Consider the following 27,092-nt stretch of genomic DNA (forward strand, 5'->3'; position numbering starts at 1 on the left):
CAATCGCCAGTAGTTGGGCGTGTCTGTGACATAACTTATCAGCCATCGCTGCTCACACGTGGTGTGTCCGACGTGAAGTATGAGTGATCGCCGATCACAGGGCGTGTCTCTGACGTGACTTATCAGCAATCGCCGCTCGCCGGGCGTGTCTCTGACGTGACGTATTAGCGATCGCCAATTTCAGGGCGTGACTGTGATGTGACTTATCAGCAATCGCCACTCGCAGGCCGTGTTTGTTATGTGACGATGAGCAATCGCCCATAGTTGGGCGTGTCTGTGACATAACTTATCAGCAATCGGCGCCACCGGGCGTGTTCTGTGAAGTGTCGTATGAGCGATCGCCAATGTCAGGGCGTGACTGTGACAAAACTTATCAGCAATCGCCGCCGCCGGGCGTGTCTGACGTGAAGTATGAGTGATCGCCCATCACAGGGCGTGTCTCTGACTTGACTTATCACCAATTGCTGCTCGCCGGGCGTGTCTCGTGACGTGACTTATTAGAGATCGCCAGTGGCAGAGCGTGACTGTGATGTGACTTATCAGTAATCGCCACTCGCAGGCCGTGTTTGTTATGTGACGTATGAGCAATCGCCAATAGTTGTGCGTGTCTGACATATAACTTATCAGCAATCGCCCCTCACACGGGTGTGTCTGATGTGAAGTATAAGTGATCGCCCATCACAGGGCGTGTCTATGACGTGACTTATCACCAATTACTGCTCGCCGGGAGTGTCTGTGACGTGACGTATAAGCGATCGCCAATGTTACGGCGTGACTGTGATGTGACTTATCAGCAATCGCCACTGCAGGCCGTGTTTGTTATGTGACGCTTTGAGCAATCGCCAATAGTTGGGCGTGTCTTTCACATAACTTATCAGCAATCGCCGCCGTCGGGCGTGTCTGTGACGTGACGATTAGCGATCGCCAATGTCAGGGCGTGACTGTTTTGTGACTTATCAGCAATCGCCACTCGCAGGCCGTGTTTGTTATGTGACGAGGAGCAATCGCCCATAGTTGGGCGTGTCTGTGACATAACTTATCAGCAATCGCCGCTCACTGGGCGTGTCTGTGACGTGACGTATGAGCGATCGCCAATGTCAGGGCGTGACTGTTTTGTGACTTATCAGCAATCGCCACTCGCAGGCCGTGTTTGTTATGTGACGTATGAGCAATCGCCCATAGTTGGGCGTGTCTGTGACATAACTTATCAGAAATCGGCTCTCACCGGGCGTTTCTGTGACGTGACTTATTAGCGATCGCCAATGTCAGGGCGTGACTGTGACATAACTTATCAGCAATTTCCCACATGGGGTGTGTCTGACGTGAAGTATGAGTGATCGCCCATCACAGGGCGTGTCTCTGGCGTGACTTATCACCAATTGCTGCTCGCCGGGCGTGTCTGTGACGTGACGATATAGCGATCACCAATGTCACGGCGTGACTGTGATGTGACTTATCAGCAATCGCCGCTCTTAGGCCGTGTTTGTTATGTGAGGTATGAGCAATCGCCAATATTTGGGAGTGTCTCTGACGTGACTTATCAGCAATCCCCGCTCGCCGGGCGTGTCTGTGACGTGACGTATTAGCGATCGCCAATGTCAGGGCGTGACTGTTTTGTGACTTATCAGCAATCGCGGCTCGCCCGGCGTGTCTATGACGTGACGTATTAGCGATCGCCAATGTCAGGGCGTGACTGTTTTGTGACTTATCAGCAATCGCCACTCGCAGGCCGTGTTTGTTATGTGACGTATGAGCAATCGCCAATAGTTGGGTGTGTCTCTGACATGACTTATCAGCAATTCCCGCTCGCCGGGCGTGTCTGTGACGTGACGTATTAGCGATCGCCAATGTCAGGGCGTGACTGTTTTGTGACTTATCAGTAATCGCCACTCGCAGGCCGTGTTTGTTATGTGACGTATGAGCAATCGCCAGTAGTTGGGCGTGTCTGTGACAAAACTTATCAGCAATCGCCCATCACAGCGCGCGTGTCTGACGTGACTTATCAGCAATCGCCGCCGCCAGGAGTGTCTGTGACGTGACGCCTTAGCGATCGCCAATGTCAGGGCGTGACTCTGACATAACTTATCAGCAATCCCGCCGCTGGGCGTGTTTGTTATGTGACGTATTGTGGTCGCAAATTTTGAAGCCATCCTGATAACCTTCTTCCACCAACAATGTGGTGATCCAAATCCAATTAAAATCAAGACACTCAAAAAGATGCTCTGTAAAAGAGTAGAATTCTTGGAACAGAGTTTAATACACTGAATCATATGAACAGCAGGAAAAATACATACAGACATTTAGCAAGAAAATTACAAAGCAGAAAGCAAGCAAAGCAAAAAAACCCCGGGGTGTACAGCCTTAAGCACAGACAGCAGAGCAACACAGAGATGGACAGGTAGCAGCAGCAGGAGGAAAAGAGCCCTGGGGGTGTCCTCTGGTCCCCTAATATAGGGACCAGTATCACCGCCCCCTGCTGCTGGGTAACTTTCCCACACGCCCGCACAGCTGCTGGGGTCAGATAGCGCCAAGGTCTTGGCCAAAGGCCAGTCAGGACTCTGAGTACCCCTGCTCTGGCTTATCACAATAGGTCATGACACGGTCAAAGGTCACACATTAATCCTAATTATTAAATCTTATACAGCAAGTGGCACAATCTTATAACATATAATACACAGGTTACATGCTTACAGTGTGGGTTCAAAGTGTGTGTGTGTGTGTGTGTGTTTATTTTGTATGGTATTTTATCGTGATGTGTTCAGGATCTCTGTTACAATGTTACTGTTTTGGTTGTGCTGCATTAAAGATGTTAAATTAATTAATTATTAAGTAAATTATTCAAGAGAACTCTCCCCTACATTAACTGCCCTGATACAGTACCAACTTCATAAACCTCGGTGAAGCAAAAATGTCTTGTGCTTAAGACTCTACATGAAAGTTAAAATATATATGTTCAGTGCGCATAGATATATAGTGTATATAGTTACATAGTTATACATATCAAACAAAAATCCACCACAGTATGAGCAATCGCCCATAGTTGGGCATGTCTGTGACATAACTTATCAGCAATCGTCCCTCACACGGGTGTGTCTGACGTGAAGTATGAGTGATCGCCCATCACAGGGCATGTCTATGACGTGACTTATCACCAATTACTGCTCGCCGGGTGTCTGTGACGTGGCGATAAGCGATCGCCAATGTTACGGCGTGACTGTGATGTGACTTATCAGCAATCGCCACTGCAGGCCGTGTTTGTTATGTGACGCTTTGAGCAATCGCCAATAGTTGGGCGTGTCTTTCACATAACTTATCAGCAATCGCCGCCGTCGGGCGTGTTCGTGACGTGACGTATTAGCGATCGCCAATGTCAGGGCGTGACTGTTTTGTGACTTATCAGCAATCGCGGCTCGCCCGGGCGTGTCTATGACGTGACGAATTAGCGATCGCCAATGTCAGGGCGTGACTGTTTTGTGACTTATCAGCAATCGGCGCCACCGGGCGTGTTCGTGACGTGACGTATGAGCGATCGCCAATTTCAGGGCGTGACTGTTTTGTGACTTATCAGCAATCGGCGCCACCGGCGCTTCTGTGACGTGACTTATTAGCGATTGCCAATGTCAGGGCGTGACTGTGATGTGACTTATCAGCAATCTTCACTGCAGGCCGTGTTTGTTATGTGACGATAAGCAATCGCCAATAGTTGGGCGTGTCTGTGACATAACTTATAAGCAATCGCCCCACACGGGTGTGTCTGACGTGAAGTATGAGTGACAGCCCATCACAGGGCGTGTCTCTGACGTGACGATAAGCGATCGCCAATGTCACGGCGTGACTGTGATGTGATTTATCAGCAATCGCCACTGCAGGCCGTGTTTGTTATGTGACGATGAGCAATCGCCCATAGTTGGGCGTGTCTGTGACATAACTTATCAGCAATCGCCGCCGGGCGTGTCTGTGACGCGACGTATTAGCGATCGCCAATGTCAGGGCGTGACTGTTTTGTGACTTATCAGCAATCGCGGCTCGCCCGGCGTGTCTATGACGTGAGGTCAAATATCAATACAAGACTTATCTCTCTGCTTTGATGTCAAATATCAATTCCAGTCTCATCTCTCTCCTGCGATGTCAAATAGCAATACCAGATTCGCCTCTCTGCTGTGATTTCAAATATCAATGCCAGACTTGTCTCTCTGCTGTGATGTCAAATATCAAAACCAGAATCATGATTCTGCTGTGATTTCAAATAACAATTCAAGACTCGTCTTTCTGCTGTGATGTCACATATTATTGCCAGACTTGTCTCTCTCCTGTGATGTCAAATAGCAATGCAAGAGTAGATTCCCTGCTGTGATGTCACACATCAATTCCAGGTTCGTGTCTCTGCTGTGATGTCAAATATAAAAACCAGACTCGCGTCTCTACTGTGAGGACAAATATCAATTACAGATTCGCCTCTACTGCCATTTCAAATATCAATACCAGATTGCTCTCACTGCTGTGATATCACATATCAATAACAAACTCGCGCCTCTGCTGTGATGTCAAAAATCAATACCAGACTCGCATCTCTTCTGTGAATTCAAATATCAATGCCAGACATGTCTCTCTGCTGTGATGTCAAATATGAATGCCAGATTCGCCTCGCTGCTGTGATGTCAAATATCAATACCAGACTCACCTCTCTGCTGTGATTTCAAATATCAATGCCAGCCATGAATCTCTGCTGTGATGTTAAATATCAATGCCAGACTCACCTCTCTGCTGTGATTTCAAATATCAATGCCAGATTCGCGTCTCTGCTGTGATATCAAATAGCTCACACGGGGTGTGTCTGACGTGAAGTATGAGTGATCGCCGATGATAGGGCGTGTCTCTGATGTGACTTATCAGCAGTCGCCGCTCGCCGGGCGTGTCTGTGACGTGACGTATTAGCTATCGCCAATGTCAGGGCGTGACTGTTTTGTGACTTATCAGCAATCGCCGCCGCCGGTGTGTCTGTAACGTGACGTATTAACGATCGCCAATGTCAAGGCGTGACTGTTTTGTGACTTATCAGCAATCGCCACTAGCAGGCCGTGCTTGTTATGTGACGTACGAGCAATCGCCAGTAGTTGGGCGTGTCTGTGACATAACTTATCAGCAATCGCCACTCACACGGGGTGTGTCTGACGTGAAGTATGAGCTATCACCGAGCACAGGGCGTGTCTCTGACGTGATGTCACATATCAATACCAGACTCACCTCTCTGCTGTGATGTCAAATATCAATGCCAGATTCGCCTCTCTGCTGTGATGTCAAATATCAAAACCAGACTCGCGTCTCTGCTGTGATGTCAAATATCAAAACGAGACTTGTCTCTCGGCTGTGATGTCAAAAAGCAATGCAAGAGTAGATTCTCTGTTGTTATGTCAAATATCAATGCCAGATTCGCCTCTACTGCCATTTCAAATATCAATACCAGATTGCTCTCACTGCTGTGATATCACATATCGATACCAAACTCGCATCTCTGCTGTGATGTCAAAATCAATGCCAAACCCGCTCTCTGCTGTGATGTCAAATAGCTCACACGGGTGTGTCCGACGTGAAGTATGAGTGATCGCGATCACAGGGCGTGTCTCTGACGTGACTTATCAGCAATTGCCGCTCGCCGGGCGTGTCTGTGACGTCACGTATTAGCGATCGCCAATGTCAGTTCGTGTCTGTGACATAACTTATCAGCAATCTTCACTCGCAGGCCGTGTTTGTTATGTGACGTATAAGCAATCGCCAATAGTTGGGCGTGTCTGTGACATAACTTATAAGCAATCGCCCCTCACACGGGGTGTCTCTGACGTGATGTCAAATATTAATACAAGACTCGTCACTCTGCTGTGATGTCAAATATCAATACCAGACTCACCTCTCTGCTGTGATGTCAAATATGAATGCCAGATTCGCCTCGCTGCTGTGATGTCAAATATCAATACCAGACTTATCTCACTGCTGTGATGTCAAATATCAATACCAGACTCGTGTTTCTACTGTTATTTCAAATGTCACTACCAGACTTGACTCTCTGCTGTGACGTCAAATATCAATGCCAGACTCGCGTCTCTGCTGTGATGTCAAATATCAAAACCAGAATCATGATTCTGCTGTGATTTCAAATAACAATTCTAGACTCGTCTCTCGGCTGTGAGGTCAACAATTAATTCCAGACTCGACTCTCTGCTGTGATGTCACATATCAATACCAAACTCGCGTCTCTGCTGTGATGTAGAAAATCAATGCCAGACTCGCGTGTCGACTGTGATGTCAAATATCAATACCAGACTCGCGTCTCTTCTATGAATTCAAATATCAATGCCAGCGTAGATTCTCTAAGGTGATGTCAAAAATCAATGCCAAACCCGTCTCTCTGCTGTGATGTCAAATAGCCCACACGGGGTGTGTCTGACGTGAAGTATGAGTGATCGCCGATCATAGGGCGTGTCTGTCACGTGACGTTTTAGCTATCGCCAATGTCAGGGCGTGACTGTTTTGTGACTTATCAGCAATCGCTGCTCGCCGGGCGTGTCTGTGACGTGACATATTAACGATCGCCAATGTCAGAGCGTGACTGTGATGTGACTTATCAGTAATCGCCACTCGCAGGCCGTGTTTGTTATGTGACGTATGAGCAATCGCCAGTAGTTGGGCGTGTCTGTGACATAACTTATCAGCCATCGCTGCTCACACGTGGTGTGTCCGACGTGAAGTATGAGTGATCGCCGATCACAGGGCGTGTCTCTGACGTGACTTATCAGCAATCCCCGCTCGCCGGGCGTGTCTCTGACGTGACGTATTAGCGATCGCCAATTTCAGGGCGTGACTGTGATGTGATTTATCAGCAATCGCCACTCGCAGGCCGTGTTTGTTATGTGACGATGAGCAATCGCCCATAGTTGGGCGTGTCTGTGACATAACTTATCAGCAATCGGCGCCACCGGGCGTGTCTGTGAAGTGACGTATGAGCGATCGCCAATGTCAGGGCGTGACTGACAATACCAGACTTGTGTCTCTGCTGTGATGTCAAATATCAAAACCAGAATCATGATTCTGCTGTGATTTCAAATATCAATGCCAGACTCGCGTCTCTCCTGTGATGTCACATATCAGTGCCAGAGTAGATTCTCTAAGGTGATGTCAAAATCAATGCCAAACCCGTCTCTCTGCTGTGATGTCAAATAGCTCACACGGGTGTGTCTGACATGAAGTATGAGTGATCGCCGATCACAGGGCGTGTCTCTGGCGTGACTTATCAGCAATCGCCGCTCCGGGCGTGTCTGTCACGTGACGTATTAGCTATCGCCAATGTCAGGGCGTGACTGTTTTGTGATTTATCAGCAATCGCCGCTCGCTGGGCGTGTCTGTGACGTGACTTATTAGAGATCGCCAGTGTCAGGGCGTGACTGTTTTGTGACTTATCAGCAATCGCCGCTCGCAAGCTGTGTTTGTTATGTGACGTATGAGCAATCGCCAATAATTGGGCGTGTCTGTGACAAAACATATCAGCAATCGCCACTCACACGGGGTGTGTCTGACGTGAAATATGAGCAGAGATGGGCAGTAACGCGTTACAAGTAACGCGTTACTGTAATCTGATTACTTTTTTCAAGTAACGAGTAATGTAAGGGATTACTATTGCAAAAACGGTAATTAGATTACCGTTACTTTCACGTAGGAACGCTGCGTTACTGCGTTACTAAAACCGTGATTTTTTGAGAACGTCTCATGACAGTGACGTGGCGAGTGCGACGTTCAGTGACAACAGCTGTCTGCAGATCATAATATATCGAAAAGGGACAGAGTGTAGCATGCAGCGTTTAAAGCGTGGAAGTACTGACCTTATTTTGAGTTTGATTCCATAAAAGTGACAAAAACATTAGTGTCCGTTGTGCGTGGGAAGAAAACTTCTTTTACAGCGAAAAAAACCCTAAACTTCCAAGCAAGCGCCGAGTGTACTACAACGTAATGTGAAACTCACAGAGAAACTCATGATTCTTCCACTGACCGCTGCAGCACACCTGCACCAGGGTAAACCTCCGCCTAACCCAGTCCTGCTTTACAGGTGAAAATAGAGCAACAGGACCGCTAGTCTTTGATTTTATTTATTTTCTGCTGTGTTTTACTTGCATCTATTTGAAAGAGTGAGTGTAAACACAAAAAAATATTTTTTTTTATGTGCTGGAATGTGCAGAAAATAGGTTTAAATGTTAAACAAATTTCTTCCAGTCAGAGAATGTTGCATATAATTTAATTTTTGCTTGATGCATAAAGTTAAAAGATTAAAACTAATAAAACAAGTTTTAAAAAGAGACTTTTCCATTTGATTACATTTTGTATGATGAATTATGCAGGAAAAAGTAGAATTGGGCTGAAAGATCTATCGCTTTATCACCTATTCAGGTTGTAAATCGTGTTTTTAAAAAGTAACTAAGTAACTAAGTAATTAATTACTTTCAAAAATAAGTAATCAGTAAAGTAACGGGATTACTTTTTGGGGGAAGTAATCAGTAATTAGTAACTGATTACTTTTTTCAAGTAACTTGACCAACACTGAATATGAGTGATCGCCCATCACAGGGTGTGTGTCTGACGTGACTTATCAGCAATCGCCGCTCGCCGGGCGTGTCTGTGACGTGACTTGTTAGCGATCGCCAATGTCAGGGAGTGACTGTGATGTGACTTATCAGTAATCGCCACTCGCAAGCTGTGTTTGTTATGTGACGTATGAGCAATCACCAGTAGTTGGGCGTGTCTGTGACATAACTTATCAGCAATCGCTGCTCACACGGGGTGTGTCCGACGTGAAGTATGAGTGATCACCGATCACAGGGCGTGTCTCTGACGTGACTTATCAGCAATCTCCGCTCACGGGGCGTGTCTGTGACATGACGTATTAGCTATCGCCAATGTCAGGGCGTGACTGTTTTGTGACTTATCAGCAATCGCCATTCGCAGGCCGTGTTTGTTAGATGACGTATGAGCAATCGCCAATAATTGGGCGTGTCTGTGACAAAACATATCAGCAATCGCCACTCGGGGTGTGTCTGACATGAAGTATGAGTGATCGCCCATCACAGGGCGTGTGTCTGACGTGACTTATCAGCAGTGTTGGGACTAATGCGTTATTAAGTAACGCGTTACAGTAACTACGTTATTATTGTGGTAACGAGCACGGTAACTAGTTATTATGCCAAAATCAGGAACGCGTTACTCGTTACTGGGATTTAGATAGGCTCGTTACTCGTTACTTCGTGTGGCGGATATCGCGGAGCTTCCACAGATTCAATAACATTAGCAAGTGGTGGAGGCCAGCAGGTGGATGAAGGAAAAGGGAGGCAAGAGGAGAGACCCGAAGCGGCACCGGTCCGCGTGTCAGGTGAACTGAACTTCAGGTAAGAAGTTATGACCTGCAGTCTATCTGGGTCAGATATAAACCAAGTTTAGGTGGAGTTTATTTTCGGTATGCTGACATTTTCGTACTACGTGCTAGCTAGCTAGCATGACGGAGTTTCTATACAGCTGGGTGGGTGCTATGTTGCTGATGTTGAACTTTATTTTGTTCATAAGGTTAATTATTAGAGTTGCCAACCGTCCCGTAAAAACAGAATCGCCTGGTATTCAGAGAAAATATTACGCTTTCGCACTGAGGTGAAAAGGAACACAGTTTGTCCCGGACTTCAGCTACAATGAAAAAGACACAAAGCTGAAGCTGCACAGCTGCCTCTTCTTCTCTCATTCTCTCCGCTCCCGTTTCTACTTCAATCACGAAACTGATCAATGATCAGCTGATCGGCTTTTCTCTCTTGTTTATTTATCGCCCACTTTGCCAGAAAGAGGAAACCAGCGGATGTCGCGCTAAACAACAGCAGCACGTTTAAGCTTGAGCAGCTGTTGTTAGAATTTATTTAATATTAATTTCTAGTATCAGCTGATGTTTGCTGGAGCCACAGCTGTAAAGCTGCTGGTCATGATATCGGTTTGGTTATATGGTGAGAGGAAACATGCAGATGAAACCAGGAGATGTCCTTACTGAATCATCAGAGCTGAACAGGTGATGGAGAAACAGGTTTACCTTTTAGGTGACATGAATGAGTTGAAGGGAAGTTATGAGCTGTTTCTGAGAGACAAATAACACCAGGATCCTTTTCTATGTAGCTGACAGCTGGTAACTGTGCAGGGGCGGGTCTAGCAAATTTTTGCCAGGGGTCCATGTAGGGCATTAACAGGAAAGGGGGACAAGGAAATAGTTTTCTTTATTATTCTCATTTAAAATGTCTCGCTTTTAAAAAATAATTATCTGAGTCTTACAACAAACAATTGATAGATTGATACATATATACCATCAGAACAGTGTACATCACTGTCACAACAGTGTTTATTTTCATTCAAAGGCTTTATGATTTTTCCTAGTCAAAATGCCGGGACGATTTTTTTTTGTCCCAGTCCAGCTCTGTATGCAGCTCATCTGCAGTCTGGTGTTACCTACATCTTCCTATTCAGAAGGCAGAATTTCTGAGTTCTGAGTACAATTGAAAGCACCACGACTGCAGTTTTTGTGTTGGATGTAAAAAGCAGGCTAGAATCATGGCGGCGGTCAACGACGGTCCAGGCGTGATTTCTCTCGTGGAAATGTGCACATTATTTTTCCTTTCTATTGGTAGGTGCAGGGCTCGCAAAATTTCAAAATCCCTGGTAGCCCTTCGGGCAGGCACTCTTCAGTTTTTGTTTTGGGCTATAGCCCAAAATAAATTTAACTAGCCCGAAAAAAAACATGAGAACAATTTTTTGATGGATGTTTTGTTTCCTTTACAGTAATATACATTAAAGTATAATATTGTAAAGGAAACAAAACATCCATCAAAAAAATTGTTAAAACACAAATTACAACAATTGTATAAAAATTACAGTCATCTACTCAAATATTTGGAACTGTGTAGAACATGAATCAGTCTGTGTCAGATCCTGAATCTGAAATTTCCACTGAAATCACGGGTAAGAGGCAAGTGGAACCAAGATCGAGGCCATTTGCTTTTTGAAGTTTGCAAATACGGCTACATTTTGCCAGTGGTAGTTCACTCTTTGCAACATAGTACACTGTTCTAAACAGCTTTTTCAGGACTTCTTGTTGTGCTTGGTTTATTTTTAGTATGTTTTTGCAACTGCTGTTTGTTCTGGGAAAGATACTGCAGACTGAGCAACAATGCAATGAAACCAAAAAGGCTACGCTTTTTTTTGCCTCATAGTCTGATTTGTCATAAGTTTTCCGTTTTGTGGTAGGCTTTTCTTTGGCTGCCCCTTCTTCACCCTGACCTGTCTTATTTGGCTCAGCAGAACTAAAATACCTGCGTAAATCCTGCTGTTTTTACACACGTACTTACATAACGGTCAGCGATTCTCTGCGCAATCAACCTCTATCACATGTTTAAGTTTGCTGCGGGAAATTTCACTTGTCACGTTTGAATAGTAAGCTAATGAGTGATAAGACGATGCCAGAGGAATTGGTGCGCAATTAATCTGTCACTCACCAATCAGTGCTGCCGCTCACTATACACAGTTCGCACGATCGCAAAGTGAAAGTGAAAGCCAAAAGAAGAAGAAGCGCAAATTCAAACTCGATTTCACATATTGACAGAGGCTCGTCGATGCCAATGACATAATTACCCAGCTACATTTGAGAAACAATGGAACAGCATTGACATATATTTTTCCTTCCTATGATAGCCCGACGGGCAGGGCTGAGTTAGATTTTGGTAGCCCGACTGGAAAAATCAAAAGATTTTATGAGCCCTGAGGTGGCACAGTGCACTTGTGGCAAGTAAGCAAGCTAGAAGACTGGCAATCATGCTGGGTATCCAGTTACGGAAGCAACACATTAACAAGAGAATTCTGAGTAAAACCAAAGTTACTTTCCCTAGTAACTAGTTACTTTGAAAGTAACGAGTAACTTGAAGTAACTGAGTTACTTTTTTAGAGAAGTAACTAGTAATGTAACTAAGTTACTAATTTAAAGTAACTTACCCAACACTGCTTATCAGCAATCGCCGCTCGCCGGGTGTGTCCGTAACGTGACGTCTTAGCGATCGCCAATGTCATGGCGTGATTGTGACATAACTTATCAGCAATCGCCGCTCGCTGTGCGTGTTTGTTATGTGACGTATGAGCAATCGCCCATAGTGGGGCGTGTCTGTGACATAACTTATCAGCAATCGCCGCTCGCCGGGCGTGTCTGTGACGTGACGTATTAGCGATCGCCAATGTCAGGGCGTGACTGTTTTGTGACTTATCAGCAATCGCGGCTCGCCCGGCGTGTCTATGACGTGATGTATTAGCGATCGCCAATGTCAGGGCGTGACTGTTTTGTGACTTATCAGCAATCGGCGCCACCGGGCGTGTTCGTGACGTGACTTATTAGAGATCGTCAATGTCAGGGCGTGACTGTGATGTGACTTATCAGTAATCGCCACTCGCAGGCCGTGTTTGTTATGTGACGTATGAGCAATCGCCAGTAGTTGGGCGTGTCTGTGACATAACTTATCAGCAATTGCCACTCACACGGGGTGTGTCTGACGTGAAGTATGAGTGATCGCCCATCACAGGGCATGTCTCTGACGTGACTTATCAGCAATCCCCGCTCGCCGGCCGTGTCTGTGACGTATTAGCGATCGCCAGTGTCAGGGCGTGACTGTTTTGTGACTTATCAGCAATCGGCGCTCACCGGGCGTGACTGTTTTGTGACTTATCAGCAATCGCCACTCACCGGGCGTGTCTGTGACGTGACGTATTAGCGATCGCCAATAGTTGGGCGTGTCTGTGACATAACTTATCAGCAATCGCCACACACACGGGGTGTGTCTGACGTGAAGTATGAGCTATCGCCGAGCACAGGGCGTGTCTCTGACGTGATGTCAAATGTCAATTCCAGACTCGTCTCTCTCCTGTGATGTCAAATATCAATACCAGACTCACCTCTCTGCTGTGATGTCAAATATCAATGCCAGATTCGAATCTCTACTGTGATGTCAAATATCAATGCCAGATTCGCCTCTCTGCTGTGATGTCAAATATCAATGCCAGATTCGCCTCTCTGCTGTGATGTCAAATATCAATACCAGACTCACCTCTCTGCTGTGATGTCAAATATCAATGCCAGATTCACCTCTCTGCTGTGATGTCAAATATCAATGCCAGATTCGCCTCTCTGCTGTGATGTCAAATATCAATGCCAGAGTTGCGTCTTTGCTGTGATGTCACACATCAATACCAGACTTGTGTGTCTGCTGTGATGTCAAATATCAATACCAGACTTGTCTGTCTGATGTGATGTCAAATATCAATACCAGACTCGTCTCTCTCCTGTGATGTCAAATATCAATACCAGACTCACCTCTCTGCTGTGATGTCAAATATCAATGCCAGATTCGCCTCTCTGCTGTGATTTCAAATATCAATACCAGACTTGTTTCTCTGCTGTGATGTCAAATATCAATACCAGACTTGTCTCTCTGCTGTGATGTCAAATATCAATACCAGACTCGCGTCTCTTCTGTGAATTCAAATATCAATGCCAGACAACTGTCTGCTGTGATGTCAAATATCAATACCAGACTTGTCTCTCTGCTGTGATGTCAAATATCAAAACCAGAATCATGATTATGAAATCTGGAGGGAACCTCCAGGTTTCCACGCCTGCTGTGATGGATGCTTACAAGCGGGCGAGATGGATATCAGAGTGCAGGAGCCCAGGAACAGGTCCAAGAACTGAAACATAAGGAGATTGGAAAGAAAGCGTTGTGAAATTTGGAGGGAACCTCCAGCTTTCCACGCCTGCTGTGATGGATGCTTACAAGCGGGTGAGATGGTTCTTTTTCTAACTTCGCTTGGTCTTTCACTATGGGAATCGCCTCGGCGTGACCAACTACGGAAGCTCCAGTGACACCACGTCTGTCTCTGACAGACCTGTCGAGCCGTGCTCAGGGCTCCGCCCCCTCATACTAACACGGCCGACCAGCTCCTCCTAACTCATTCTCGCTTTCTTCCCGTGAGAAACTACTTTGAGCTCCCTCAGCGCATCCAGGCTAACTTGATTAGCTGCTTAACAGTTCTCAGGCGTCCCGTGTAGGAGTACGTCGCCAAACGCAGTTTTTCCGGTTAGAGTTTGGATCGTGCTGAGTAAGTCCTTCGAAAGAAGTGTACTTAGAGTTGCACTGTGGAACAGCAACCGCGTCAGGCGAGCTGTCCCAGCGGTTCCTGGTTTTAGTTAGCGAGGTAGCCGACGTTGTGTAACTCGGGCTAACGCGTTACGGCGAGCTGTTCGTTCAGTGTCCGGCTAGCATTAACTTGTTAGCAGGCCACGAACAACATTAGCGTCTCACTAGCATTAGCTTGTTAGTCGACCTAGGGCTCAGTTAGCATTAAGTTGCTAACGATATTGGCTAGAGGAGTGCAGCTAACGTGTCACGACGAGCTGACTCCCGCGGTGACTAGCTCGGATTTAACACCCGCCGCTAGTCCTAGCTACTTATGGGCTAACGTGTTGAGACAAGCCTGGTGTAGCCTAGTCTCACCAACTTTCCGCTAACCATGTCGACGGCTCCTACTCCCGCCAAAAGGTCGGAGCCGAAGGCCAAAGAGGCTGCATCCGCCTGTGCCCGCATCATGCGGTGCCACCATCTCGGGCAGGGACCCTCATCCAATGTGCATCGTCTGTATGGGTGCCAAGCATGCTCAGGCTTCACTGGCGGACCCTCAGGGTGTCACGATCTGCGGAGGCAGACCGTGCGGTGGTGTGCGTGATGGACCCAGGTGCGAACACAAGTGAGGATACGGAGTGAACTTTAAACAAAAGCGAGCCTTTATTGTGGCTGGTGAAAACAAGGCAGAAGCGCAGTGACAAAACTAAACTATAACTAAACTGGGAAAGTAATACTAGGATAAACTATGAAGATACAGGTAACCAGAACTATGAGTACAAAGGCTGACTGATACAACATGGAGGGTAGGAACACAGGAGGCCTTCTTATGTCTCAAAGAACGGTTCGCTACAGCGCCTATCCTCTGCCAACCCGACCTCGAACAACCGTTCATCGTCGAGGTGGATGCATCAGACTCCGGAGTCGGAGCAGTGTTGTCCCAACGAAAGGAGGGTAAGCTCCACCCGTGCGCCTTTTTTTCTCACCGTCTCTCCCCGGCAGAGCGTAATTATGATATTGGAGACCGGGAACTTCTCGCTATCAAACTAGCACTGGAGGAATGGAGGCATTGGCTAGAGGGAGCTACTCAACCATTCATCGTGTGGACGGACCACAAAAACCTGGAGTATCTCCGAGCATGGCGACTCAATCCCGGCAAGCGAGGTGGGCACTTTTCTTCACAAGATTCAACTTTTCAATTACTTACAGGCCGGAGCCGCAACGTGAAGCCAGACGCCTCTCCCGACTGTATGACCCTCTGAAGCGGAACCGAGCCAGGCCCAATCCTCCCAGCCTCCTGCTCCATTGGCACAGTGACCTGGGAAATCGAATCTCAAATAAAAGAAGCCCAGAAAACGGAACCAGATCCCGGGACCGGGCCCCAGGTCAGTTGTTTGTGCCTCCTCTGTTCGTTCTCAGGTACTGCAATGGGCACACGCCACCCGGCTCACCTGTCACCCAGGGGTACACCGAACCATACAATTCCTCCAGCGTTACTTCTGGTGGCCCACTTTGGCTCGGGATGCACGGGAATACGTGACCGCCTGCACGACCTGCGCCCGTAACAAGTTGTCTAACCGCCCCCTCTGGATTGCTACAACCACTACCCACTCCGGGACGGCCGTGGTCCCACATAGCCTTAGACTTTGTCACCGGACTACCCGTTTCAAAAGGTAACACAGTCATTCTAACCATTGTAGACAGGTTTTCTAAAGCTGCCCATTTCATTGCCTTGCCCAAGCTGCCTACGGCCCTGGAAACTGCTCACCTCCTCACCACGCATGTATTCCGCCTCCATGGTATTCCAGAGGACATTGTGTCAGACCGTGGCCCCAGTTCACTTCACGGGTCTGGAGGAGTTTTGCTCCGCCCTCGGTGCAAAGGTTAGTCTATCCTCTGGTTTCCACCCACAGACTAACGGGCAAGCTGAGCGGGCAAACCAAGAGCTGGAGGCGGCTCTGCGGTGTGTGGCGTCCACAAATCAAACGACCTGGAGTGAGCATCTACCATGGATCGAGTACGCCCACAATAGCCTGACTTCCTCAGCCACTGGAGTTTCACCTTTTGAGGCGTCATTAGGATTCCAGCCTCCGCTCTTTCCAGCAGTCGAGGGTGACCTCTCAGTGCCGTCTGTCCAACACCACCTGCGCAGATGTCGCCGGGTGTGGAGAGCCACCCGAGCCGCCCTTCTCCGGTCCAAGGAACGAAACAAACAGCTTGCAGACCGCCATCGGACACCAGCTCCTAAGTATGCGGTCGGACAAAAGGTATGGCTGTCCACACGCTATGTGCCCATCCGGGCTGAGTCTAGGAAACTCACACCAGCTTTTATTGGGCCATTCGAAATCAGCACCCTTGTGAACCCTGTGTCTGTTCAGTTGAAACTTCCACAGAACATGCGTGTCCACGATGTTTTCCATGTCTCCCAGATTAAGCCCATGCTCTCCAGTCCTCTGTGCCCTCCTTCCAGGCCCCCGCCTCCCGCCCGGATCGTTGGTGGGCTGCCGGCGTATGGCGTCTCCCGCATTATGGACTCCCGGCGCCGGGGGAGGGGGGTCCAGTATTTGGTCGATTGGGAGGGCTACGGGCGGAGGAGCGCTCCTGGGTGCCTCGCCGGCTGTTTTGGGTCGGCGCTGTTCCGTGACTTCCATCGCCGCACCCTGGTAAGCCCGTGGGTCGCCGGGAGGCTCCCGTTGAGGGGGTACTGTCAGGGTCCCTGTGCCTACCCGGTCGGCTCAGTATGGCTACATGTTTTTGTTTTCATTTTGCTCCTGCTCTCCTTCCTCCCTTTCCTCCTCCCTCTGCCTGGGCGGAGCTCACCTGTGGGCTCCCGCCCCTGGCCCACGCACCTGGTCGCAATGACACACCTGTGGCTCATCACGAGTGTTCCAGCTCCTTCATAAGGTGGCAGCTTTGTGTTTCTCGTCGCTGGACCGTTGTCGACTCGCGTCAGTGTAACCCCAGCTCAGTTTACTCGTGTGTTTTCTCAGCGATCTCCGTCAGTAACCCCTTTGTGTCTCTGTGAGCAGATTCCTGGACCAACCCCTGTGTTACCTGAGCGATCGTGTGTGTGCGAGGTGTGGAGTAAGCTATCGTGTTTTCTGTGGAGTGTGAAGAGGAGCGTGAGGCGTGGACGGAGTGTGTGTGGACTGTCAGCGTCTTTCCCCCATTCGTGTGTGGACCCCGGAGCCCGTCCCTTCCCCTCACTTTGTAAATAGATCACCCGGTGTTGCTGTAATAAAGACTGTTGTGCTTTTGGATTCAGAGCCTGCGCGTGAGTCCGTTCAGTCCCGCTGTGACACAGGGATGCCCACACTGTGCGTTGATGCCAGAGAAAGTCCTGAAAGGAGGCTGAGAGTAGCAGTAACGAACAGTCAGGACCCCTGCCTGTCGGCCGCTACTGCTACGAGCGATATCCATCATCCGCGAGCCTCCACAAGCTGGGCGGACATGATGGAAGAAGAGTCCCGCTCATGCCCCCATCATCGCTCGAGGACCTCCTCGATCAAAACGTGGGCGGGCGGGTGGCGAGGACGCCGGAGGGCGATGCCGACTCCGACTTCCTCGACATGGAGGACATGGATGAGGAACAGGAGGATGACTCCACCTTTCCTCCCCAGCAGTCCAGGCCACCGAGTGGGGCTGAAGTTGCACCCCCGGTGGACAGTAATTTGTACGAGGTCTGCAAACGGGCTGCTGCCAAGCTAGGCATCCCATGGCCAGCCGCCCAGGATGCCGAAGGGGCAGAACGCGACCTGTATGACGGCAAGAGGCTCCTACCAGCCTTGCCGCCATCGGCTGCTTCTGCCAGCAGTCCCGCCTGCATGAAAGAAATGAGTCGCTATTGGTCAAGCCTTTTAAAAAGCAAGCTTCCGACCAAGGGCTGCTCCAAGCTTGAGATCCAGGGGATGGGTGAACTGGGGCTGACCGAACCCCCAGCAGTGGAGCCTTCAGTGGCGTATCACCTTCACCCCAACCGCAGGGCAATCTCAGCTTCTTCTAGTGTTTCTTTGCTTCAACAAGATAGATCGCCCCACGGCGCCTATCTATCAAAGGATGTACAAATATGCTGCACAGTCAGTATGCTCGCTAATGCAGTCACACAGCTATCAGCATATCAGGCAGAAATTCTGGAAGACATGGGCCGTGAGCTTGACTCGGGTTCCCCAACCCAGCCCTCTGGGATGAAATCTGCGTGGTTAATGATCTCATTCTTCGCTCCTCCAGGGGAGCAGTCCAAGGGTGTGGCCGCGTTATGGGCCTTGCAGTCTCGGGTGAGAGAGCCTTGTGGCTAAACCTGTCAGGCCTAGGTGATGCTCAGAGGGCTGAGGTAATGGATGCAGCCTATGACCCAACCAAGGGTCTCTTTGGCCCAGCCCTGGAGAGAATGAGAGAAACAAGCACCCGCAGAAAGCAGGAGGGAGAAGCATTCAACCTCTGCTTACCCAGAAAACCTAACTCTCAGCCCCAGCAGGTGCCAAGAGCTGGCTTTGCCGCAACAGCAGCAGCTGTGAGAGGGAGACAGAGTGGGGTCAGAATGCAGAGAGGAGCAGGAGGCCAGCAGGGTGCCCACCAGGCCAAGGTAGAGAACCAAAGACCTTGGGGCAAGCATTCCTTTGCAGCGGCTGCTGCAAAGAACAAGCCGTCACACCCCGGAGAGGGGAAAAAGAAGCGGTCAGCCTAGCACACCTGCAACGTTCTGTGTCACCCCTCTTCTCCCCAAAGAGAAGGAAGGTGTTAGAAGGGGTAACCAAATCACCCAAGGTTCAGGGTCTCCAGAAGTTTCCAGTTCACCAGGAGCACCTCTCAGTCTCCTCCTCCAGTTCAGGGAGGACAGACTTGTGGACAAATGGCGCAGTGTCATCAAGCACTCCTAAGAACTCTGTCTGTGTCACCAAGCACTGCCCAGAGTCACCAGACACTTCACTGTGGTTTGGGGTAACAAAAGAAATAAAACGTGCATTTCTGCAGCCAGGCAGTTTGCCAAGGGCAGAATGTCCCCCAGTTTCAAAATAAAACAAAAGAAAATCACTGCCATTTGTCTTTGTTCCCAGCGGGGAGCTCACGCTCTTCCCGAGGGGAGAGCCCCAACTCCTTCCGGGAGACAGGGGTGACGCCACGCTACTGCGTCTTCAGAGGCCCGCCACAGCGCGGCTGGAGCGGTGGCGCGACAAGAGTTCATCCCTGGGTCTTGTCAACCATTTCCCAGGGTTACAGACTACAGTTTGCGGTAAAACCACCGAGATTCGGCGGAGTGTTGGCTTCGTGGGCCAGTGGCGACTCAGCGAATGTGCTGAAAGAGGAAATATTCTCCTGTTACACAAAAAGGCGATCAGAGCGGTTCCGAGCGAAGAAGCTCAGCAGGGCTTTTACTCCCGCTATTTCCTCATCCCGAAAAAGGACAGAACGTCGCCCGTCCTATTCTGGATCTGCATGTGTTAAGCAAGCATTTGAGAAAGTACACGCTCAGAATGCTCACACACAAGACGCTTTGTCGCTCAATTCACACAGGCGATTGGTTTGTTACAATCGACCTATCAGACGATATTTTCACATCGCCATTTATCCTGCACACAGGAAATATCTCAGGTTCGCTTATCAGAGAGTAGCGTACGAGTTTCAAACTATCCCATTCGGGCTATCCTTAGCCCCAAGGGTGTTTGGCAAATGTGGAAGCAGCGCTGTCTCCGTTAAGGAACAGCGGCATCAGAATATTCTCTTACATAGACGATTATCTAATATGCTCACGATCGCGCGAGCAGGCGATCAAAGACTCCGAGGTGGTAGTGAATCACCTCACGGAGCTTGGGTTCACAATCAACCTGGAAAAGAGCCACTTGGAACCCGCACAGTTTATAGAGTATCTGGGGCTCAGAATAGACTCCATCTCTTATCGTATGGCACTTTCAGAGCGGAGGATCGCATCCTTCACTCACTGTCTTTCCTGTTTTCAGCTGGGGAAAGTCGTGCGGTTCCGACTCTGTCTCCGCCTCCTCGGCCTCATGGCCTCGGTGATATCGGTGGTACATTTGGGGCTGCTTATGATGAGAGATTTTCAGTGGTGGGTCGCTTCTCTGCAGCTGTGCCCTCGCCGACATCTCAGTCATGGTGTAAAATAACGCAGCCGTGCATCGCGGCGGCTCTCCGGCCTTGAGGAGCCCGACAGCTCTCGCTGCGGGGGTACCTCCCGGGCAGTGTCTTCCAGGGTGACGCTGACCACAGATGCATCCCTGTCAGGCTGGGGTGCAACTATGATGGGCAGAGCAGTGAATGGCGTTTGGTCACAGAGACTCGCTCTGAATCACATAAATGTGCTGGAGCTCATGCTGGTGCTCCTAGCCTTACGGCATTTTCTGCCATATCTCCGGGACAACATGTTTTAGTGAAAACAGACAACTCCACTGTAGTTGCTTATATCAACCGCCAGGGCGGCACCTGCTCCCGGCAGCTACGCAGGTTAGCCAGGGAAATAATTGTGTGGAGCAGCACTCGGCTCCTCTCCCTTCGCCAACTCACGTGCCAGGAATTCTGAACAGGGGGCGGACCTCCTGTCCAGAGGAAATCCACTGTTCGGAGAATGGAGGCTTCACCCACAGGTGGTGGAGCAGATTTGGCAGAGATACGGCCGGGCTGCCGAGATCTCTTCGCCTCACGAGAAAACACACAGTGCCCTCTGTTTTTCTCCCTATCAGACGCAGATGCGCCACTGGGCGTGGATGCGCTGGCCCATCCATGGCCAAAAACTCTGCTGTATGCTTTCCTCCCTCAGCCTGATCTCCCAACACTGATCAGAGTGAGGGATCAGGGGCTGTCACTGATCTTAATAGCTCCACGGTGGCCATCCAAACACTGGATAGCAGAAATCATCCAGCTTCTGGTGGATTTGAGCCATGGCCACTCCCCATCCACAGGGACCTTCTGTCTCAGGCGCGTGGGAGATATACCATCCCCATCCAGAACAGGTTGCTCTCTGGGCCTGGCCCGTGAGAGGTGGAATTTGAAGGCAGCAGGCATGCCTCCGAAGGTTATTGAAACCATTCAGAATGCCAGAGCCTCCTCCACTCGTTCCATTTACAGCAGTAAATGGTGTGTTTTTGGGAGTGGTGCCATGAAAAGCAGATTATCCCTTTTCAGTGTTCAGTGGTGGAGCTGTTGTGTTTTCTTCAGGACTTGCTGGACAAAAGGAGAGCTTTTTCCACCATAAAGGTCTATTTAGCAGCTATTTCAGCCTGCCACGTGGGTTTTGGTGATAAACCTGCTGGTCAGCACCCCTCGTATGTCACTTCATGAGAGGGGCGTCCGAACGCCCCAGTTTCTAGACCACTGGTCCCTTTATGGGATCTGTCAGTCGCTTTTGGACGCCTCTCCACCACCCCTTTGAGCCCATTGGGGCAGTGGGGTTGAAGTTTCTCTCTCTTAAACCACTCTGCTGTTGGCTCTAACCACAGCCAAGCGAGTTAGTGAATTACAGGCTCTGTCTATTCACCCCTCTTGTCTACAGCTGGCCCCAGGACTGACTAAAGCACGCCTGAGGCCCAACCCTGCCTTTGTCCCTAAAGTGTTGGAAACGTCATACAGGTGCTCTACAGTAGAGCTCCTGGCTTTTCACCCTCCATTCTCTTCAGAGACGGAGCAGAGGCTGAACACTTTGTGCCCTGTGCGGGCGTTGGGGACTTATCTTGACAGAACAGCTGGATTCAGGAAGTCGGATCAGCTGTTTGTTTCCTGGGCCTCCCTCACAAGGGCAGGCCCTTATCACGCCAGAGGCTAGCTCATTGGATTGTAGAGGCCATAGCTCTGGCTTATAGCTGTAAGGGCTCGCAGGCCCCCGGGACTTCGAGCTCACTCCACTAGGGGTGTGGCCACATCCTGGGCTTTGTTCAGAGGTGTATCAGTCCAGGATATTTGTGCGGCAGCAAGCTGGGCTACGCCGCACACGCTTGTCCGGTTTTATCGGCTGGATGTTGCACAGTCATCCCTGGCTCAGGCAGTGCTGGATTCTGGTGCCTCAGGTTCGACCTGAGATCCTGGAGTAGTACTGGAGTGTGGCTTCGGGAGCTGGCACAATCCGGGAGTGGGCCATATCTCCCATAGTGAAACACCGAGCGGTTAGAAAGAACGCTGGGTTACTTAACGTAATCCCTGGTTCTTTGATAAGAGAGTGAGGTGTTTCACCAACACTTCCTCCTTGCTTAGGCACGGAAAGAAATCTGCTTGGAATGAGATAGGAGGAGCTGGTCGGCCGTGTTAGTAGTATGAGGGGCGGAGCCCTGAGCACGGTTCGACAGGTCTGTCAGAGACAGACGTGGTGTCATTGGAGCTTCCGTAGTTGGTCACGCCGAGGCGATTCCCATAGTGAAACACCTCACTCTGTTATCAAAGAACCAGCGCCACGCTAAGTAACCCAATGATATCAGAGTGCAGGAGCCCAGGAACAGATCCAAGACCTGAAACACAAGGAGAGTGGAAAGAAAGCGTTGCTAGAAATCTGGAGGAACCTCCAGGTTTCCACGCCAGCTGTGATGGATGCTTAGAAGCGGGTGAGATGGATATCAGAGTGCAGGAGCCCAGGAACAGATCCAAGACCTGAAACACAAGGAGAGTGGAAAGAAAGCGTTGTGAAATCTGGAGGGAACCTCCAGGTTTCCACGCCGGATGTGATGGATACTTACAAGCGGGTGAGATGGATATCAGAGTGCAGGAGCCCAGGAAGAGATCCAAGACCTGAAACATAAGGACATTGAAAAGAAAGCGTTGTGCAATCTGGAGGAACCTCCAGGTTTCCACGCCGCTGTAACGCACACTTACAAGCGGGTGAGATAGATACCAGTGTGGAGGACCCAGGAAGAGATCCAAGACCTGAAACATAAGGAGAGTGGAAAGAAAGCGTAGGCAATCTGGAGGAACCTCCAGGTTTCCACGCCGCTGTGACGCACACTTACAAGCGGGTGAGATAGATACCAGTGTGGAGGACCCAGGAAGAGATCCAAGACCTGAAACATAAGGAGAGTGGAAAGAAAGCGTTGTGCAATCTGGAGGGAACCTCCAGGTTTCCACGCCGGCTGTGACGGACACGTAGAAGCAAGTGAGATGGATACCAGTGTGCAGGAGCCCAGGAACAGATCCAAGAACTGAAACATAAGGAGATTTGAAAAAGAAAGCGTTGTGAAATCTGGAGGGAAACCTCCAGGTTTCCACGCCGGCTGTGATGGATACTTACAAGCGGGTGAGATGGATATCAGTGTGCAGGAGCCCAGGAAGAGATCCAAGACCTGAAACACAAGGAGAGTGGAAAGAAAGTGTCGTGAAATCTGGAGGGAACCTCCAGGTTTCCACGTCGGCTGTGACGCACACTTACAAGCGGGTGAGATAGATATCAGAGTGCAGGAGCCCAGGAAGAGATCCAAGACCTGAAACACAAGGAGAGCGGAAAGAAAGCGTCGTGAAATCTGGAGGGAACCTCCAGGTTTCCACGCCGGCTGTGACGGACACTTAGAAGCGGGTGAGATGGATACCAGTGTGCAGGAGCCCACAAACAGATCCAAGACCTGAAACACAAGGAGAGTGGAAAGAAAGCGTTGTGCAATCTGGAGGGAACCTCCAGGTTTCCACGCCGGCTGTGACGGACACTTAGAAGCGGGTGAGATGGATACCAGTGTGCAGGAGCCCACAAACAGATCAAAGACCTGAAACACAAGGAGAGTGGAAAGAAAGCGTTGTGCAATCTGGAGGGAACCTCCAGGTTTCCACGCCGGCTGTGACGGACACTTAGAAGCGGGTGAGATGGATATCAGTGTGCAGGAGCCCACAAACAGATCCAAGACCTGAAACACAAGGAGAGTGGAAAGAAAGCGTTGTGCAATCTGGAGGGAACCTCCAGCTTTCCACGCTGGTTGTGACGGACACTTAGAAGCGGGTGAGATGGATATCAGTGTGCAGGAGCCCACAAACAGATCCAAGACCTGAAACACAAGGAGAGTGGAAAGAAAGCGTTGTGCAATCTGGAGGGAACCTCCAGGTTTCCACGCTGGCTGTGACGGACACCTAGAAGCGGGTGAGATGGATATCAGAGTGCAGGAACCCACAAACAGATCCAAGACCTGAAACACAAGGAGAGTGGAAAGAAAGCGTTGTGAAATCTGGAGGGAACGTCCAAGTTTCCACGCCGGCTGTGACGGACACTTAGAAGCGGGTGAGATGGATATCAGAGTGCAGGAGCCCAGGAAGAGATCCAAGACCTGAAACACAAGGAGAGTGGAAAGAAAGCGTTGTGAAATCTGGAGGGAACCTCCAGGTTTCCACGCTGGTTGTGACGGACACTTACAAGCGGGTGAGATAGACATCAGAGTGCAGGAGCCCAGGAAGAGATCCAAGACCTGAAACACAAGGAGAGTGGAAAGAAAGCGTTGTGAAATCTGGAGGGAACCTCCAGCTTTCCACGCTGGTTGTGACGGACACTTAGAAGCGGGTGAGATGGATATCAGAGTGCAGGAGCCCAGGAACAGATCCAAGACCTGAAACATAAGTGGAGTGGAAAGAAAGCGTTGTGCAATCTGGAGGGAATCTCCAGGTTTCCACGCTGGTTGTGATGGACACTTAGAAGCGGGTGAGATGGATATCAGTGTGCAGGAGCCCAAGACCTGAAACACAAGGAGAGTGGAAAGAAAGCGTTGTGCAATATGGAGGGAACTTCCAGGTTTCCACGCCGGCTGTGACGGACACTTAGAAGCGGGTGAGATGGATATCAGAGTGCAGGAGCCCAGGAACAGATCCAAGACCTGAAACATAAGTGGAGCGGAAAGAAAGCATTGTGAAATCTGGAGGGAACCTTCAGGTTTCCACGCTGGTTGTGAAGGACACTTACAAGCGGGTGAGATAGATATCACACTGCAGGAGCCCAGGAACAGATCCAAGACCTGAAACATAAGTGGAGCGGAAAGAAAGCGTTGTGAAATCTGGAGGGAACCTCCAGCTTTCCACGCTGGTTGTGACGGACACTTAGAAGCGGGTGAGATGGATATCAGAGTGCAGGAGCCCAGGAAGAGATCCAAGACCTGAAACACAAGGAGAGTGGAAAGAAAGCGTTGTGCAATCTGGAGGGAACCTCCAGGTTTCCACGCTGGCTGTGACGGACACCTAGAAGCGGGTGAGATGGATATCAGAGTGCAGGAGCCCACAAACAGATCCAAGACCTGAAACATAAGTGGAGCGGAAAGAAAGCGTCGTGCAATCTGGAGGGAACCTCCAGCTTTCCACGCTGGTTGTGACGGACACTTAGAAGCGGGTGAGATGGATATCAGAGTGCAGGAGCCCAGGAACAGATCCAAGACCTGAAACATAAGTGGAGCGGAAAGAAAGCATTGTGAAATCTGGAGGGAACCTCCAGGTTTCCACGCCGGCTGTAATGGATAGTTACAAGCGGGTGAGATGGATATCAGAGTGCAGGAGCCCAGGAAGAGATCCAAGACCTGAAACACAAGGAGAGTGGAAAGAAAGCGTTGTGCAATCTGGAGGGAACTTCCAGGTTTCCACGCTGGTTGTGACGGACACTTAGAAGCAGGTGAGATGGATATCAGTGTGCAGGAGCCCACAAACAGATCCAAGACCTGAAACTCAAGGAGAGTGGAAAGAAAGCGTTGTGAAATCTGGAAGGAACCTCCAGGTTTCCACGCCGGCTGTGACGCACACTTACAAGCGGGTGAGATGGATACCAGTGAGCAGGAGCCCACAAACAGATCCAAGACCTGAAACATAAGGAGATTGGAAAGAAAGCGCTAGAAATCTGGAGGAACCCCAGGTTTCCACGAAGGCTGTAATTGATAGTTACAAGCGGGTGAGATGGATATCAGAGTGCAGGAGCCCAGGAAGAGATCCAAGACCTGAAACACAAGGAGAGTGGAAAGAAAGCGTCGTGAAATCTGGAGGGAACTTCCAGGTTTCCACGCCGGCTGTGACGGACACTTAGAAGCGGGTGAGATGGATATCAGTGTGCAGGAGCCCAGGAACAGATCCAAGACCTGAAACATAAGGAGATTGGAAACTAAGCGTTGTGAAATCTGGAGGGAACCTCCAGGTTTCCACACCGGCTGTAACGGACACTTAGAAGCGGGTGAGATGGATATCAGAGTGCAGGAGCCCAGGAACAGATCCAAGACCTGAAACATAAGTGGAGCGGAAAGAAAGCGTTGTGAAATCTGGAGGGAACCTCCAGCTTTCCACGCTGGTTGTGACGGACACTTAGAAGCGGGTGAGATGGATATCAGAGTGCAGGAGCCCAGGAAGAGATCCAAGACCTGAAACACAAGGAGAGTGGAAAGAAAGCGTTGTGCAATCTGGAGGGAACCTCCAGGTTTCCACGCTGGCTGTGACGGACACCTAGAAGCGGGTGAGATGGATATCAGAGTGCAGGAGCCCACAAACAGATCCAAGACCTGAAACATAAGTGGAGCGGAAAGAAAGCGTTGTGCAATCTGGAGGGAACCTCCAGGTTTCCACGTCGGCTGTGACGCACACTTACAAGCGGGTGAGATAGATATCACAGTGCAGGAGCCCAGGAACAGATCCAAGACCTGAAACATAAGTGGAGCGGAAAGAAAGCATTGTGAAATCTGGAGGGAACCTCCAGGTTTCCATGCCGGCTGTGATGGATAGTTACAAGCGGGTGAGATGGATATCAGAGTGCAGGAGCCCAGGAAGAGATCCAAGACCTGAAACACAAGGAGAGTGGAAAGAAAGCGTTGTGCAATCTGGAAGGAACCTCCAGGTTTCCACGCCGGCTGTGACGCACACTTACAAGCGGGTGAGATGGATACCAGTGAGCAGGAGCCCAGGAAGAGATCCAAGACCTGAAACACAAGGAGAGTGGAAAGA

At 49.7% G+C, this 27,092-nt stretch overlaps 1 pseudogene; it reads left to right on the top strand.

Moving 5' to 3' along the window:
• Window positions 1-20,444: 20,444 nt before the first annotated feature.
• LOC120439112 lies at window positions 20,445-22,300 on the top strand (annotated as a pseudogene).
• The last annotated feature ends 4,792 nt before the right edge of the window (window positions 22,301-27,092 follow it).

The sequence above is a fragment of the Oreochromis aureus genome, linkage group 3, assembly GCF_013358895.1.
Source record: "Oreochromis aureus strain Israel breed Guangdong linkage group 3, ZZ_aureus, whole genome shotgun sequence".
NCBI classification, from domain to species: domain Eukaryota; kingdom Metazoa; phylum Chordata; class Actinopteri; order Cichliformes; family Cichlidae; genus Oreochromis; species Oreochromis aureus.